Here is an 18,591-nt window from a genome sequence, read left to right on the forward strand (position 1 = left end):
TAGATGGCTGCTAAGACTTTCTGTGACTTTAGTAATGCCACAAAGGCTAACGTGCTAGTTAAGCTGTAGATATTGAGACATGTGAGGAAGTATTGGGAAATACGATGACAGATACTGTGGGCAGTCTCAAGATCATCCCCCAAGAACTATTATTTTGACGGATGGCTCTCCTAAGGTGTCATTCTGAGCTAATTTTACGACAACCAACTGTGTACCAAGTTTCAACACAGCCAACCAAGTTTCTGCAGAGCACCAACAATGTTTCTTAATGATCTGCAAATCACACATGGGAATTTCATCTAATGCTCAATAAGATATTAATACACATTTGTAAGGCACACAATTTCAGAACTATTTCTCTGGAATTTCTAAAGAAAATGCAGCTATTTCAGAGTGAAAAATCTGAATAATTACAGAAAACTCATAAAATTGTCAAAAACACTAGACTCCTACAACCCTGAAATAGAGATTACTAATTTCCTGCTGTTAATAGAATCATCACACTTATACCAGGCAAAGAAAAAGGAAGACAATTACATCATGATTTATGAGTAGTTTTAAAGGTCTAAAGAACAGAACTTACTCACATTTAATTCTTCAAACAAAAGGGAAGTAACTAAAAAAAATCTAGCTTAAAGAAATGTGCTTTAACCTTTGTTAACTTTATTACTGGTTTTAAAAAATTTAACTGCTAAGCCTTGCCATTTTGTATTATTTGGCCAGCTCACACAGAAGAATTAGGCATTCTCTCCAAATAATTGCAAAAAAGCCATTTGAGAAATTGACATAATTGTCACTTAGCTGCCCAATAATGCACATTTTGAGACTAAAAGCACAGCATTGCTTTATGTAAACTTGTGTTTTGCTCTCAACTTTAAAGGGGAAAAAGCACCACTTTTTTTTCAGTGTTCCCAAAGATTACAGTGTAAACACAAACTAAATAAACCTATAATTAACATTTCTAAAAGCAAACAATGTGCAGAGCAATTTTACATGAATCAATTAACAAAAATTACATCTCTAACTAGACTTCTTGAATGCCTACTATGTACAAAGCTACGGGAGTGGCTTTAGAAAGTGGGAGTTAGATGAACAGACAGACCTTCCTAGTTCTGTGGAACGCCCTTTAATGTCATTAGTTTGGGTGATTTAGCAAATAAAAAAAAAAAAAAAACCTAATGGGTATCAGTCTTGTTGAGGCTCCCCCTCACATAGGGCCAGTCACTCAAAAGCAGCCAAAGGTTGAAGACTCAATATTCTAGGAAGCTAAGAAACTGTAGGATTTAAGTCCAAACTTACACAATGGAACCAGTTTGGCTCTTCTAAAAAGACCCAGAGAAATACCAGCAACACACACCCAAGCATCCCTTGGGGAGGCATCAACCAAGAAGTAAAGTATCATGTTTGGGGCTTCTGGGAGAAATGTAAGAGAAGGAAAAGGAATGTGAATTTCTTTTTAAAGATTTAGGTGGATATACAGAGAGAAAGAGAGACACAGAGGAAGATCTGATGGTTCACTCCCCAAGCGACTGCAACAGCCAAAGCTGAGCCAATCCAAAGCCAGGAGCCAGGAGCTCTTCCACGTCTCCCACACGGGTGCAGGGTCCCAAGGCTTTGGACCATCCTTAACTGCTTTCCCAGGCCACAAGCAGGGAGCTGGATGGGAAGTGGAGCTGCTAAGATTAGAACCGGCACCCATATGGGATCCCAGGCATGCAAAGCGAGGACTTTAACCACTACACTATCATGCCAGGCCCAGAATGTGAACTTCTACTTATTTAAAACAGAATTCCAGGGCCCAGCACAGCAGCCTTGTGACTAAAGTCCTCGCCTTGCATGCCCAGGAACTCCTGGGGCACTGGTTGGTATCCTGGCTGTTCTGATTTCATCCCAGATCCCGGCTAGTGGCCTGGGAAAACACTAGAGGATGTTCCAAGGACTTGGGTCCCTGCACACACGTGGGAGACCCAGAAAAAGCTCCTGGCTCCTAACTTCAGATCAGCTCTGCTCTGGTTGTTGTGACTACATGAAGAGTGAACCAGTGGATGGAAGATCTTTTTCTCTGTCTCTCCTTCACTCTGTAAAATCTGATTTTACAATTTAAGAAAAAAATCTTTAAAATAAAATAAAACAGAATTCACATACAGTCATTAAGAATTTGAGAGCTCACAGAACAGTTATTTTTATTAAGCCCTCTCACATATTCTTAGTGAGAGAGACAAATTATTCCTTCAAATGTTAGAATGTAGTCATTAGAAGATATTTAAGAAAGGCTTTAAAGGGTCCTAGCACTTAATCTAGCAACTTAAGGAAACAGAGTTGGGACAGAGACAAATGTACGCAAGGCTATTTAGTAGGCTATTCATAATACAAAAATCCTGCAGAAATTTAATGAGTCCAACCTAAATTAAATAAAACATGATATATTCAAAAACATGGAGTATTTTGTGTGTTTAAAAAAATTAAGTTCTGCTACAGAGAGATTAAAAAGATTAGTGACTGGCAGGAATTAGGGGTAATGGGGAATTGAAAAGGCAGAGCGCAGAGGTCAAGGCAATGAAATGATTTTGTATGATACCCTAACAGTGCATAAGATCATTACATACCTGTCTAAACCCACAGAATGTGTAAGGCCAACAACAGGCTCTGATGTAAATCATGGATGTTGGATGCTGACGCTGTGTCAGCACAGGTTCATGAATGGAATTAATCACCACTTCATTGCAGGTTGTTGACAAAAAAGACCATGCATGGTGGGAGCAGGCTTATGAAAATCTATATACTTTCTGCTCAATCTTTCTGTGAGCCTAAAACTACTCTTTAAAAATATTAGTTTAGGGCCTAGTACAGTTGCCTGGGGGCTGGAGTCCTCGCCTTGCGTGTGCCGGGATCCTATGTGGGCACCAGTTTGTGTCCCAGCTGTTCCACTTCCCAGCAACCACTTAAGAAACCTGGAAGAAGCACCAGGCTCCTGGCTTCAGACCAGCTCAGCTCAGGGTGTTGCAGTCACTTGGGGAATGGGCCAGCAGATGGAAGATCTTTCTCTCTGTCTTCTCCTCTCTGTAAATCTGACTTTCCAATAAATTGATAAATATTTATTATATAGCTAATCCTCCACCTTCGAGCACCAGTATCCTGTATGAGTGTCAGTTTGTTTTACAGCTGCTCCACTTCCCATCCAGCTCTCTGCTTGTGTTGGGAAAGCAGGGGAGGATGAACTGAGTCCTTGGAACTCTACATGTGCATGAGAGACCAGGGGGATGCTCCTAGCTCCTAGCTTTGGATTGGCTCAGCTCTGGCTGTTTATAGAGTGAACAAGTAGATGGAAGATCTTTCTGTCTCTCCTCTCTGTACATCTCCAGCAGATGCAAGATCTTTCTGTCTCTCCTTCCCTGTACATATACCTTTCCAATAAAAAAAAATCTTTTAAAAAGTATTAGTTTAAGAGAGTAACAAATGACACAAGAAATATTCATGATACACTATTGAAATCAAAGAAAGACCTTTATAAAGAACTGAAAGATAACCCAAACGTTCAAAGCTAACTTCTAGAAATAACATCATAAATAACTTAAAAGTATACTTTTATGTGTTCCCAAAAAATTCAACAATGAACCTGTATCACTTTAAATGTTAGGAGGTATTCTGTGGACTTTAAAAATGTCACTCAGCTTTCAAACCTGTTACAGGAGAAGAGTAATGGCCTGATCCTGCCAACATCTCCCCAAACACAAAGATTACCCATGACCTACAATCCATTGATTCATTCATTGATACCTGTGAGCTGCTCAGTCTTGTGAATACAGTAGCTGAGCTAGACATTCGAAATGCAGAGATGAGTAACACAGACACAGGAGGAAGCCCACGTGCTCAGAGTGAGCCATGCCCAGGAGCAACAGTCCAGTCTGACATTTGAGCTGATATGATGACGATGAAGAAGGGACTGTTAAGCCAAGCAGGAGGGATGAGTGGTCTAAAAATAGAAGAGGAACCAAGGCCCTGAAGTGTTAGTTCAGGATCAGCAAGGAGGTCAGGAAGGCTGTTCTTTAGTCAATGTTGTATCTTAAACATGTGGCCTGTAAAAGGCCAGAGAGAAAAACGTACATCTCTAATGCGAAAATAGGTCATTAAACCACTGTTTCATGTTTTCACCTCAGCTGTGAAAAAAGACAAGTTGTGAGGCTCTTGGCCAGAGGAGAAGCACCTCAAATGCTTGGAAGACAAAGTCACTGAGTGAATGGTAGCTAATCTCATATGTTCACTCTAAGCATATTCACATGCCAAAGAAACTGGATCCTTCTCTTGAACAATTTACAAAATTCAAATAATAATGAATCAAAGATTTCAATATAAGGCTACCAGGAAAAATAGTAAAAAATGATCAGAAGCAAGGAATAACTTCTTAACATTGGTCAGAGAAATTATTTTTTGGCTACAATATCAAAAAGTAACAAAAATTAAAATACATAGGTAGAATTTCATCATAGTAAGAAGCTTTTGTACAGAAAAAAAAAATCAACACAGTGGAAATGCAATCTACAGAATGGGAGAAAATGCTAAGATATATACAGAACTTGCACAATACTAACAAAAACAAAACAGCCTGATTTAAAAATGGGCAAAAGCCCTGAGTAGGTATTTCCTTAAAAGAAAAAGTCATGCAGGTGGGCAACCAATATTTTTAAAGTGTTCAGCTTCACATATCACCAGGGAAAAACAAATCAGACCCACAAGATACCACCTCATCCTTGTTACAATGGTTATTATAAAAAAAAAAAAGACAAAAAAAAAAGATGGGAAATGGAAAAAAGGAGATATAGAAAAAGAAACTATTATATACTGTTGGTGGGAATATCAATTGGATATTAGGTGTTAGGAACGCTGCTGAAATGTCACCAAAGGATTTAGAATATGATATAAACTTAGTTGTTACAGCAGCGCCAGCGTTGGAGATGGCCCCAATTTTGAATGTCCCACTGGGGACAAAATACTGTCAAACACTATATGCTACAGAGATATAGTAAATGAGAGAAAGTGAATTGGTGCTGCAAATTACTGCTTTCTCACTTTTAAAAAGTCCCCTCACCTTTACTAACCACCAACCTGATCAGTCAACAGCCATTAATCAACACCTACATAGGATCCTTCCTCCACAAATACAAAGATCATGACTTGTTGGAGGTGTGCCCACCCATCCTTGAAAGCCCAACTCTCCAACCCAGTCCATTCAGACTCCCAGGTAAATCTCTGGAAACATCCCACAAATGTCACTTCTCAGGTTGCTGTGGACTCAGCGGACAGCCAAGATTAACCATCACAGTGCCCAACCAAATCCCACTGGGCTTTCTTTAAGCCACACTCTCCTCAACATCTTTGCAATATTTGTGACAGTTTCCTTTTTTTCTTCTTAAAAATTCTTTCTTCTCTGACTTGAGGATATAATTCACAATCTCATTCCTATGAGTTGAACTGTTGTGCCTCTCTGATTCTCTTCCTTTTGTTGCTGTCTCTTAAAACTGTCATCACTTTCTAAATTGCTGTTCCTGGTCATCTTAGCTACAGAAATCTCCTCAGATGCTTCCCAGTCTCCAGAGTTACTCACAGTGCTAAATGACATTCTCAGGGCAATACTGAACCTCATTAGGCTTGCTATTATACCAGATTACATCTTATCTTCCCTATTGGATGGCAGGTTCTTCAGAAAGGGATTGACAGCTCAATCATCTTTCTCCCTCAAGATCTAACAATCTCTTGAACACAGTCATTGCTATAAGTAACTGAGAGGGCAAGCATATAAAATGTTTAATAGCTTATTAGCAGTCCCTTAAAAATATTGCTGACAAAATTTCCTTATCATTCTCAAATTAGCTTTTATTTGTAACAAGTCATGACACAACAAGACTGTATTGCTACTTAAGTTTTCCAACTAATGAATACTGATACATCTAATTTATAATTAACATGCTAAAATAGTAACAGCTAGAACTTGTACAGCACCATTACACCCTGTTCTAACAAATGTTAATTCACTACATTTTCTCTCTTGACATTTGGGCACTGGGTGCTATTTTATTTCCTATTCTATAAATGAGGTACTATAGGCAGAGAAAGGTTATCTAACTTATTCAAGATCATACAGGTGGACAAAGCCATTGAACTCAGGCAGTCCTGGCCCCAGTCTTTTTAAGTCTTAAAGTCTCACCTAATTTGCTACCCACTATAAATATCCAATTTTACATAATATTTTGTATCTGAATTCAGAACTTATTACAGGAGTTTGTTATTGTGTTAATATATTCTCTGTAACATAAATAAAAAATCCATACAAAGTACATTAATATTCAGGCTAAAGTACAGATATACAATGCATATTTCTATCAATGTTGCATTAAATATTACAATATTTTAATTTGTCTTCTTTTTCTAACTGCTAAATGGAGTTACTAACTTAACCTGAGATTTTCTTGACTACAATACTAAGAAAGCTATATTCCCATAAAGATTCATCAAAACTTTTAAATCAGTTTTCATAAAAATACAACAAATTTTGCTAATGCTACTACTTACAATAGATATCACAGAGCACAATCATAACAATGTTAAAATCTTACTGAAAGTGACAACTTCATGTGTGATCTCAGCCCTTTGAAGGTCACATTTAACCTTCCTCTCTTACCACTAGAAAATAATCTCTACTATTCCAAAGTCAATGTCATTCTTAGATATTATTATACTTAAAAATTTTAAGTTAACATCAAGGTTTAGTGATGGAGAATTCTACAACTGAAATGCAAAATCCACTTTTAACGAGCAGAATTCTAGAAATGCCATTAGCCAATGCTAGTAGGATTGATTTGACAGCAGTGTGTTTTTTGTTTTTTTGTTTGTTTTAATCGGAAAATTAGATACACAGAGAGAAGGAAAGACAAAAAGGAAGATCTTCCATCCACTAGTTCATTCCCCAAGTGGCTGCAATGGCCGGAGCTGCATCAATCTGAAGCCAGGAGCCTGGAGCCTGGAGCCTCTTCCAGGTCTCCCACATGGGTACAGGGTCCGAACGCCTTGCAGTGAACTGAATGGGAAGCAGGGCTACCAAGATTAAAACCAGCGTGTGTAAGGTGAGGACTTTCACCTCTAGGCAACCACGCCAGGCCCTCTCAGCAGTTTTAAAGAAAAGCTCTCCTGCCTTTGACCAAGTGTAAAAACATTAAAAAGTGTTCAAGAGTAAAATCCTGTTGATTTCAACCATAAAAGTTAAGTTTTCCAAACCATACCTTCAACCACTCCATTTTTAAGAGTATAATTAGGGACTGGCACAATGGCTCAACTGGCTAATCCTCTACCTCCAAGCACTGGCATCCCATATTGGTATCAGTTTGTGTCTCAGCTACTCCACTTCCCATCCAGCTCCCTGCTTGTGTCCTGGGAAAGCAATGGAAGGTGGCCCAAGTGTTTGGGACCCCGAACCCTTGTGGGAGACCAGAAAGAAGTTCCTGGCTCCTGGCTTTGGACTGGCTCAGTTCCAGTCACTGTGGCCTTTTGGTGAGTGAACCAGCAGATGGAATATTTTTCTGTCTCTACTTCTCTCTGTAAATCTGCCTTTCCAATAAAAATAGATAAATCTAAAAAAAAAAAAAAGTGCAATCAAAGCTTAATGTACACATCTAACAGGTTTTTGTACCCTGGCCCTGTACCTGTATACCATTTAGGCTCAGCTCAAATGTCCTGGCTAGTCTATCCAAAGAAGCCTATGCTATGGGCTTTCTTATGTCTCTCCGAAAATAGACTCAAGTTTAGCTCATAATATTTTGGAATGTTACCTTATTTGAAAATGGGGTGTTGCAGAAGTAATTAGTTGCAATGAGCTCAAACTGAGGCAGGAAGAGTCCTTAATCCATCACAATTGATGACCTTAAATGAGGAGACAGACATTCAGAGAAAGGTAGAGATCAGAGCCACAATCCCACAAGCCAAAGAATGCCTGTGGCTACTGGAAGACACACAAAGTCCCATCTTGATTTCAGACATGAAGTCTCCACCACTGAGTGAGAATACACTTCGGTGCTTTTAAACCACCCAGTTGTGATATTTGGTCATGGCAGCCCTAGCAAACAGATAATCATCATGTTGATCATTTCAGAAACATGACTGAATATAATGAAACTAATTTGTATTTGATTTGTAAATTGTTTTTGAATTTTATAGCACCATGGTGATGGCACAGCATTTAATCAGCTATTACTTGGCGAGTCTAGAAAATAAGCAATTATATTGACTTTCTGATTATTTGGATTCTAAGTAAATGGGAATTTAATATAATTATTAATCATGATACTTAATCTCTGCATTAACCTTATTAGTTCTTTAGGTATTTTCATATACTGTTGTGAAATACAACTTTTCAGATGAAAAAGTTCCTCACTACTACTGGCCCAGGATCGAGGTTTAATAAATGGATACATATTAGTCTGTTCTTCATCACTATAAAAACATCTGAGGCATTGTCCTTTATAAAGAAAAGAGGTTTGGACAGTATGTGCAGGCTCGTGGGAGAGCTCCGCATGGCTGCATCACCTCCCGGCAGGTGGCTGGGATCCATCATATAATATGGCTTCATAAAAATGGGAGACAGGGAGTGCATATATTTGTGTCTGTATCTGTTGTCTGTCCTTCTTACAAAGCCACCAAGAGTCAATCATAGAAGCACCATCCTTATTTAATGACTTTATTTAAACCAAATCAACTTCCACTTCTAAACACTAGCACTCATCTACCTTTTTTAAGTAACATTAAAATATGACTTTGAGATGAGTTCAAGGGACAGACTCTATTCAACTCCTACCAAGAGTGATGATGGGAAAACAACTTTGGAATCCATGATGACTTTTCCAGGGCTCTCTGATTAAAACACACAATTACAAGATGGCAGGGCATTTTTCATACATGGATATATGCTGATAGGACTTTATCAACAGTGATATGAGTAACTATGAATTATATTAAAAAAACAGAAAAACTTGGGGATTATCAGAGTTAACATTCCAGAAAATAAGTTTTTTTTAAAAAAAAAAAACAGAAATAGCTAAACTATTATCTTCAATATATATTCAAAGTTAATAGAGGTAGTCCTTCAGAGAAGCTAAATGGGTGGCAAAGAGAAAATTTAGCACAACATCATACTCACACACATTTAGAACTTGTTATTGAATCTCTTAAAGAAATGCAAGTCAATGGTCATTCATGTAAAATTAAACCTGCTCCTGAAATTCCATCAGGAATTAGATACACTTGATACATTATTTAAGGATCAAATGCATCCTGAAATTGCAACAGTTCTGGAAACTCAGGGAAGCATTTCAGATTCTCCCTCCTGTGCTCCAGAAAGCCAAGCCTTCCAAGGTCATGCCAACAACTCCTCTTCTGGAGTGAGCTTCCCTGATCTTTCCCCATTCATTTCCATCAGCCTGTGCTCTGAAATCACCTTGTTTTGACACGTAAAGCTGTTTGATTCATGCTGCTACAAAGCTATTGCCTATTCCCCAAGTTTCCAAATAAATCTGTTTTGAAAAGAATATACCCACAAGAAATCACATTTTCCAAAGAGAAAAATTATGTAAAATATGTGCTCAATTCATTAATATACATTTTATTCAAAGCTGCCTTCACACCTAGAGATTAAAAAGAATAGATACCTACATATAACATTTTATACCTCTATATTTAGTTAATGTCATTTCTAAATTAAAATTAGCAATTCCGGGGTATGATATGATGGTTCAACTGGCTAATCCTCCCCCTGCAACTTCAGGGTCCCATGTGGGTGCTAGTTCATGTCCCAGATGCTCCACTTCCCATCCAGCTCCCTGCTTATGGCCTGGGAAAGCAACACAGAATGGCTCAAGCCCTTGGATTCCTAAAGCCATATGGGAGACCCAGAAGATGCTCCTGGCTCCTCATTTCATATTGGTTCCTCCAGCCATTGTAGCCACCTGAGGAGTAAACCAGCAGATGAAAGATCTTTGTCTCTCCTTCTCTCTATAATTTCCAATAAAATGTGAATAATTTTAATTTTTAAATTACCAATTCTAACTGAAGGGCTATATCTATTAACTTTGAATATATATTGAAGATAACAGTTAAGCTATTTCTACTTTTTAAGAAACTTATTTTCTGGAATAACAGCCCTGATAACCCGAGTTTTTCTGTTTCTTTATATAATTTATAGTTGCTCATGTCACTGTTGATAAAGTCCTATCAGCATATAATTACCCTTTCCACTCAGATCTCCTAACCATTCAGCTACTATCTCTGCTCTCTCCTCTCAGTATTGAATCACCTAACTATCCACAGCCTTCTGCAGGCTTCAGAAGGAAAAAAGTAAGAGGAAATAATACAGGTGTCATAAGGTCTGGAAGTAATTCTAGAAGTAGGCCAGGGAGTGGATATTTCAAGGGATACATGATCTATTAAGCAATGGAGAGATTGGTGAAGTCCAGAACTGGCTCCCAGAACAAAACATCTTTAAAAAAAAAAAAAAAAAAAAAAAAAAAGCAGATTCCTGGACATCACCCCAAATCTCAAGGGGGTAAGATGATCTCAAATCTATGACCTATAGATTTTCCTCTCTGTGTTACCACTATAACCTAACCCACATTTCACAGAGCTGGACCAATAACTTCTGCCCTCACTATCTTTACTATCTGTACTCCCAAACTAGCATCCATTATCCTAGCTCTACTCATTGTCCTCTAGTTCTCCCTCCAAGGACACCAGTTAGTCATGGGCACACAGGCAACAGCAGGGCAATATAGACAACAAGTTGTGCCAGCTGTGCCCCAAAGGACAAAAGCTTGTCACTTTGAACTCCAACCTGTCAAAAAAGTGATGAAGAAAAAATTTTTAAGTTTTTTATTTATTTTTATCTTTCATCCGCTGGTTCACTCATCAAGTGGCCACCGCAACTAGAGCTGAGCCAATCCAACATCAGCAGCCAAGATCTTCTTCCAGGTATTCCTGGGGGTGCCAGGGCCCAAGGCTTTGGGCCATCCTCTGCTGATTTCCCAGGCTATAAGCAGGGAGCTGGATCAGAATTAGAGCAGCTGGGACAAGGACTGGTGACCATGTGGGATGTTGACACCATAGATAGAGCTTATCCTACTATGCCAAGGGGCCACCAGTTTTTTATGGAAACTGCCATGTTCTTAGCACAGAAAGAACCCCAAAGTTGTGAAGTAATTCCACTGGCTAAAAATAATCAACAGTCTTGGTCAACACAAACAATCTTCAAGACATTTAAAAATGTTTATCTTGAATAAGCACTATGTTCATGTGTTTAAAAATTCAAAAGGTGGTAAAGGATGGACAGGAAGAAAATAACTGTCCCTCCTCTCCCCACCCCAACCCGCAGCTTTGCTTCCTAAGGCAATCACTGGACCAACACCTTGCATAACCTTCCACAGACACTCTTTACAGCTAAAAATATAAACACGAGCACACAGTCATACTTAATACAAACAGCCACATGCCACTCTGGACCTTCATTTGCTCCCTTATTGCATCTTTAGATGACACTGACAAAGACCTTTCCACATTTGCTTTACCATTCTGTACACCTACCAACAATTCAAGTTCACTGTTTCCCCCAAAGACTGTCACCATAAGATATTAACAGACATCACAGTTTTTCCCAATCAAATTAGTTAAATCTCTTGGAATAACTCATCTACCATCACAGGGTGCCTATCACTTTGTATGTGCCATTTGTCATTTCATTTCTGTATACTGTTTGCTCACTTCTTTGCCTCTATTCTGTTAGATTAGTCCTTTTTCTTTTTTTAAAGATGTACTTATTTGGAAAGCAGAGTTGTGGGGATGAAGGGAGACTGCTGGTTCACTCCCAAAATGACTGCAACAGCAAGAGCTGGGCCAGAACGAAGTTAGGAGCCTGCAGCTCCATCTGGGTCTCCTACATGGGTGGCAGAAGCGTGAGCATTTGGGCCATCCTCTGCTGCCTTCCTAGCTACACAAGAAGAAAACTGGATTAGAAGTGGAAAAGCAGGGATTCAAAGATGCTCAGAGAGGATCTGACACACAGGCAGCAGCTTTACTTGCTTGTGCCACAAAGCCGGCTACTAGTCATCTTTCCTTTTGTGACACAACAAATTTTTAAATTTTAAGGATGTAGGGCCCAGCGTGGTGGCGCAGTGGTTAAGGTCCTCGCCTTCAATGCGCCAGAATCCCATATGGGCGCCGGTTCTATCCCTGCAGCCCCGCTTCCCTTCCAGCTCCCTGCCTGTGGCCTGGGAAAGCAGTGGAGGACAGCCCAAACTTCGGGACCCTGCACCCGCACAGGAGACCCGGAAGAGGCTCCTGGCTTCGGATCCGCATAGCATCGGCCCGTTGCGCTCACTTGGGGAGTGAATCATCGGACGGAAGATCTTCCTCTCTGTCTCTCCTCTCTGTATATCCGCCTTTCCAATAAAAAAAAAGGATGTAGTAAATAGTTTCTTCCTAATGTGATAATGTTTATCTTCTGTCTGCTATACTTGTATCTTTTCTTAAATGGAACTTACCAATCTTTAATTATACTCTTCTGTATTCTTCAAGATGTTTAAAGGCTTTTAAAGGGATAGAGACATCTTCAATAACTAACCTCCACTAGTCCTCAGATTCACACTTTTATTTCCCCTGATGGTGCTTGTTGAAATGAGCTTGACAGACTGGGCTACAATATCCATGTCCATCTGCTCCATGTCAGCTCAGTGCTGATTTTCTAAGGAGCTCCCCCTTTGCTATGTCCCTTGCTTTCTTCATGAAGTTTCATAAGAACATTGCATTTGCTTGACCTACCCTGGCGATGACATTCTCTCTATAATGCTTGTTCACTTCAAAGTTTACACAGATCAAAATGAATTTCATTAATGTCTCTTCATACCCAACATGCAATTCAAGCTGTGCTACTTCTTCTATTCTAGGAATGTTACACAACAGAAACTATTGAGATTTGTTGCCTGGTGGGGTGAGACTATGCAAAACTTATTTGGCTACTATAGAGAAACAGAAAGCAAAAATGTTATTTCTAGAGATGACATGTAACAGGTTTTCAATTTTAATTTTTTTAGATGCTTTATGCTTCAAGCATGAATAGTTGTTAACATTATATTAGGCATTGGGCCCGGCGCAGTGGCGCAGTGGTTAAGGTCCTCTCCTTGCACGCCCGGGATCCCATATGGGCGCCGCTTCTATCCCGGCAGCCCCGCTTCCCTTCCAGCTCCCTGCCTGTGGCCCGGGAAAGCAGTTGAGGACAGCCCAATGCCTTGAGACTCTTTATCTGCATAGGAGACCCAGAGGAGGTTCCTGGCTCCTGGCTTCAGATTGGCGCAGCTCTGGCTATTGCATCTGCTTAGGGAGCAAATCAACAGATGGGAGATCTTCCTGTCTGTCTCTCCTCCTCTCTGTATATCTGACTTTCCAATAAAAAAAAAATAAAATAAATCTTCAAAAAAAAATCAAGGCAGTTTTCTTCAATTTATGATAAAACATAGACACTAGTTTAAAACATATGAAATAAAGCCACTACTAGAAATTGAGACCATGTTTATTTTAAGTTTCAGGTTTAAAAAAAAAGATTCTAAAAATATCCTGGTATATTCTTCCTTCTACTTGCACACTCTTTTCCAAAAGTGGAGGGCCTGTTTCTAGAGTTCCATGAGAATCACCTCTTTAGATGTAAGAGAAATAACCAAAAGTTCATGTTCTGTCCCTGACCCAATCCCCCCTACACTTTCTTGTTCTCTTACATTAGCATGGAAAAAGAATGACAAAAGAGAGAAGAATCCAGTTTTTCTCTCTCTTTTTTTTTGTCTATCCTTTCTATTCAGTTAATGACAAGCCTATACGTAACAAAGAGAGAACAGCAAAAATGTATACAAGAGGGAGAATGACTAAACCGTAGATTAAGATGTCAATATAGATGTCTCAATTTAGATTGGTTCATTTGCTCATTGACTTACCTATAATTTGGAGGAGAAACGCTTCATTTCCTGTCACCAGCAACTTTAGTTGCATTTTCTCTCTCAACCATACATATATCAGGACTTTGCATCCATGGGCAAGTCTCTGGTGTCTATTGGAATGCAGAATTTTTGAAATCTCTTCCAGCCTTACCACCTTATGAATCAAATGCACAGATTATTCAAGCATCAGGCCATCAAGCAAATATGAGTGTATACAGTGCTCGGGCATTTTCTGTGTATATTTTATAAATTGACATACAGATTATTCCCAAGCAGAAAATATTAATTTATCATCTCTAAATGAGAAGGTAATTTTTAATATATTAATCATTAAGTATTTGCACAAAATTTCACCACTGATGAAATGTATTTGAATTATGATTTGACAACTTTTGTTTTTAATTGTTATCCATAGAAGCTTATTTTATATTTGCTTAGGCTCACTTACTTCTTTGAACTTGGGGAACAGTAGTTAGGTGTTGTTGACATGCTGACATCTCAAATCAGAGTGCCTGGATTAGAGTCCTGGCTCTGCTTCAGCTTCCAGCTTCCTGCTAACCTGGGAGGCAGCAAGTGACAGCTCAAGTACTGGGATCCCACTGCCTGTTCCAGCCCTACTCGTGTGGGGTATTTGGGGAACCAGCACACAGAAGAAATACATCCATCTAGCTGTCTTTCAAAAATAAATAAGTCAAAAGAGAGAAGAGAAACTTGGTTTAGCTTTAAGGGGTCAATAACATATATAATGACTGAACTCAATCACCCCTTAAATAGTCCTGGATACTAAGCTACTTTGCTTTGGTCTCCTTTCCTGATGTCTTCTGTCAACTTAACTTTCTGGGGACACAGTCCTGCAATAGAGGACTCCCTAGCACAGGCTCGTTTTCAGGCTCAAGTAACCTGGCAAAAAAAATCATTGGATTTTTCTGCTCCCAATGATTTGCTATCTCATCAACATAATAATTTATATGATTGATATTAATATAAACACACAAAGTAAGTATACACAAATTCACAAGAGAATGGGTTCATCTAACCCATGAGGAACTCCAGCCAGAGACCATCATAACATATTCTCTATACCATCTTGATTAGTAACATCTTTGACTATTTCCTGATTTTTGCTTTAAAAATCAATTAACAATATGGTCATATCCCAGTCCTAACAAATCTATATTCACTATTCAACTACCCTTTCCATAACCTCTATATGGCTTTTAAGATAATATTTAGCTGTCTTCATGACAACTGGACTTAACCTGAGTTAAAATCTTTCTCTACTTTAAAAAAAGGGACAATAAATTAAAACTTTATTTAAATAACTGTTAAATAAACAAATAACCATGTCTATATTCCACATCTTGATTTCAACGCACAGTGCTGGCTCCTGACTCCAGCCTTGACAGACAGTATTACGGCTCAAGTGAGTGCCTGCTACCCACGGGGGAAACTTGGATTGAGTGTCAGGCTCAGGCCCAGTCACTGCAGGTGTCTGCAACAGTGAAAGTTCACGCTCTCTCTCTTCCTCTCTCTTTCTCTCTTCCTCTCTCATTCTCTTTCCCTTACCCTGCCTTTCACATAAAAATAAGAGAAACGTTTTTAAAAATGGAGGTTATAGACTCCTTACTTAACTCTTGTGACTTTATCAGTAAATCACAGGCTTTTCACTTCCTTGAGATGTGACTTGTTTGAATATACTGATTGACTGCTTTTGGAACTCCCAGCAAAATGTTCTCCAAATCACTATACCAGGAAAAGGCAAGAACTAGTCTATGAGAGAAAACTGTGCAGCAACCACTAACTGTATCTGCAAATGGAAAACTGGTGTGGAGAAAAAGTCAGCAGTAATCAAAGACGTCAGGAAGCATAAGTAAAATCAGAAAATGAGTTTTAAAATAAAAGTTCTGAAAGTTTACAATATTTGCAAAACAGTTTAAATGACATTGAATGGAAGGACACACTTTAATACTGCAGAGTAACCTCAGATATAAAAGCCCCTGGCCTGGTTCTCTCTGAAAGCATGAGCAACTCTTCCTTGTAATGAACGATCCTTTCATCTCTCTCAAGGGCGTGTATGTGAGAGACTAAAAGGTGAATCATTCAGTGGGAAGGACTATGAAGCAGATATTACCCCTCTAAGTTCTAGTCCCTTTACCCATCTCCTTCCTTGCGTCCCTGCAACAAGGCTATTAATCTCTTCTTACTAAATATATGATGACTGAGAGCAGAAGTTATCCCCCTCCCCACCAAACTCACACACTGCCAGTAAACTGCCAATGGGAATTAATTCTGAGCCCTCTGATTTAAGCTTGGCACTTTCTCAATGACCTCAGTCAATGGTAAAACATTCTCTCAGGACATACATCTAAATACTATTTATCTCATTTATACTAGTATGCTGCAAATACAAATAACTCATATACGATCCCAAATTTATCCAGACATAAGCTCAATACGCGAGTCCAAACTGCTCACCATCTCAAAACCCAAAGATGTCCTTGTATATCTACTACTGCATGCGTGCTCTTTATAAACGACACTAAAAGTTTCCACTCTTTCTTCTCATTGCAGTCAAACTTATTTGACTCTTCTCATCTAGGATGCTAAACTTGGATTCTTCACCCAGCATGTTTTTAAAATATTCTTCCCATTTCATTTTTTCCAAACTTGAGTATTTGGATCATTGATACCTCCCTCCTATGGGCCTTGCCTTAGATCTTCCTACCCCAACTCACCCATTCCCCAGCCCGGCTTTGTAAACACTGAGTAGTTCGCTGCTAGGGAATTTCACACTGCTCCCTCCCCTTCTGTTCCTAGCATTTCTCAGCAGGAATGCTGCTGGAATTAGTGAACCAAGCCCTCTTTGTGCTTACCAAAGGCAGCAGGAGGGAATGCCTTCCTCTTACTGAGGCCAATTCCTGCTCATTCTAGGGCACATCTCTCCCATGGGCTGGGGACTTCTCAGAGTGGCAAGGCCTGTTTCTTCACCCTTGCTCAAACTGACAGCCTCTGGGTCTTGTGACTGCTCTTCTTATTTTCCTTTTTCTTGGACCTTGCTCATCATTGGCTCATATGTGATCCTCTTTTTCTTTAACATAATGATTAGCTACAAACTCATCCTAAACTCAAGTACTAGATGACCAGCAATAGCTGTTATGCCCCTATGTGCCCCTTCACACGCCATCCTCCTCATCCTCAAAAACACAATTGTCATCCCAAGTGTTAGGTTCATCGTTTTCATGCTAAAACACAAGCAAACATGCATTTCATCACAAGCATGCATAAAAAAAAAGTACTCATTTGTTTGGTCATCTATGCTTGCTTGTTTCCCTAGCTTGATCAAAATAGTACAACTGTTTGGGAGTATAATCTCACAGTGCTGAGTAAGTTAACTATTCACAGAATCCTACAAATCAACAGTTCCATCCCTTAGTCTTTACCCAAGAAAAACACTTGCACACTTGCCCCCACGAAACATAAGTAACTGGAACGATGGTGTTCGCAATGTCCGATAAAATCAAAAACACTGGTCAAAGAGGGAGGCCCACTGTACTGTAGCATATATAAAGGAATATTGCACAGCAGTAAAAGTCAATGAACTTCAGCTATGTACGATGTAAATGAATCCTGATAATGTTGAGTATGAAAAAAGAAAAAAATTCCCAGTCATGAACAGTCTTTTTCAAGGATTTAAAAAAAATCCTCTTCTAAGAATTCATACATTAAAATGCCTGATCTCTTCAAACTAGACTACAAACTCTTGAAGTACTCTTTTTTGCACCTCCCATCACGCCTAGAACAATGCTCTAACACCGAAGGTGTTCAGTTGAATGACTACTGAATGCCAGGAAGGAATTCTGATAAAATGGAAGTCTTCTAATTTAAGAGTTTTCAGTCACATGTTCACTTTGAACAGTATTAAGAGACCTTCACTCACAAACACTGCACCCTGGAAGGACTTACTTGTTCTTCTTGGACTCAAGCTAACAAACATTCAAGCAATGCGGGGATGAGAAACAGTATGTGATCCTGTCTAAGGCCAACAGAACAGCATATAGAAGCCAACGGACAGCTGATAAATCACCATGACTGGAAACTCAGGTTTCCCCAAGACAGGACAATGCATAACTGAGTTATCAACAGCACAGCCGAAAAGACTAGCTAAACTAGGATTTCTAGGCACAAGGCGTAGAATTTTTATCTCCCAATATTTCCTTTTGAAAATCATTTTTAAAAGAATTTCTTGGTAAAATCACTCTTCAGAGAAAAACCAATGGAATTTTGGTGCAAAAGTATAAAGAAGGAGGTACCTTCCACCAATTGGGCCTTCCTCATAGCCCACTGGAGTCATGCACATTCTCTCTAGGTGATTATAGCTGAGTTCCATTGCAGACTTCCTTCGACCTTGGGAAGCCTGCTCCCTCTCAGAGTTACTGGGAGGTTTTCCCTTTCGTTTATTATTAGTCTTTGTATCTGCAATGCTGTAACATTCAGTGGGAATAGCAACATTAGGAGCTTGCAGTACCTCCCCAAACTGCTTCAAAAAAAAAAAAAAAGGAAAATAGAACAGCAGCAA

This window comes from Ochotona curzoniae, unplaced genomic scaffold (assembly GCF_017591425.1).
Source record: "Ochotona curzoniae isolate NIBS_2020 unplaced genomic scaffold, NIBS_Ocur_1.0 patch60, whole genome shotgun sequence".
Classification (NCBI taxonomy): domain Eukaryota; kingdom Metazoa; phylum Chordata; class Mammalia; order Lagomorpha; family Ochotonidae; genus Ochotona; species Ochotona curzoniae.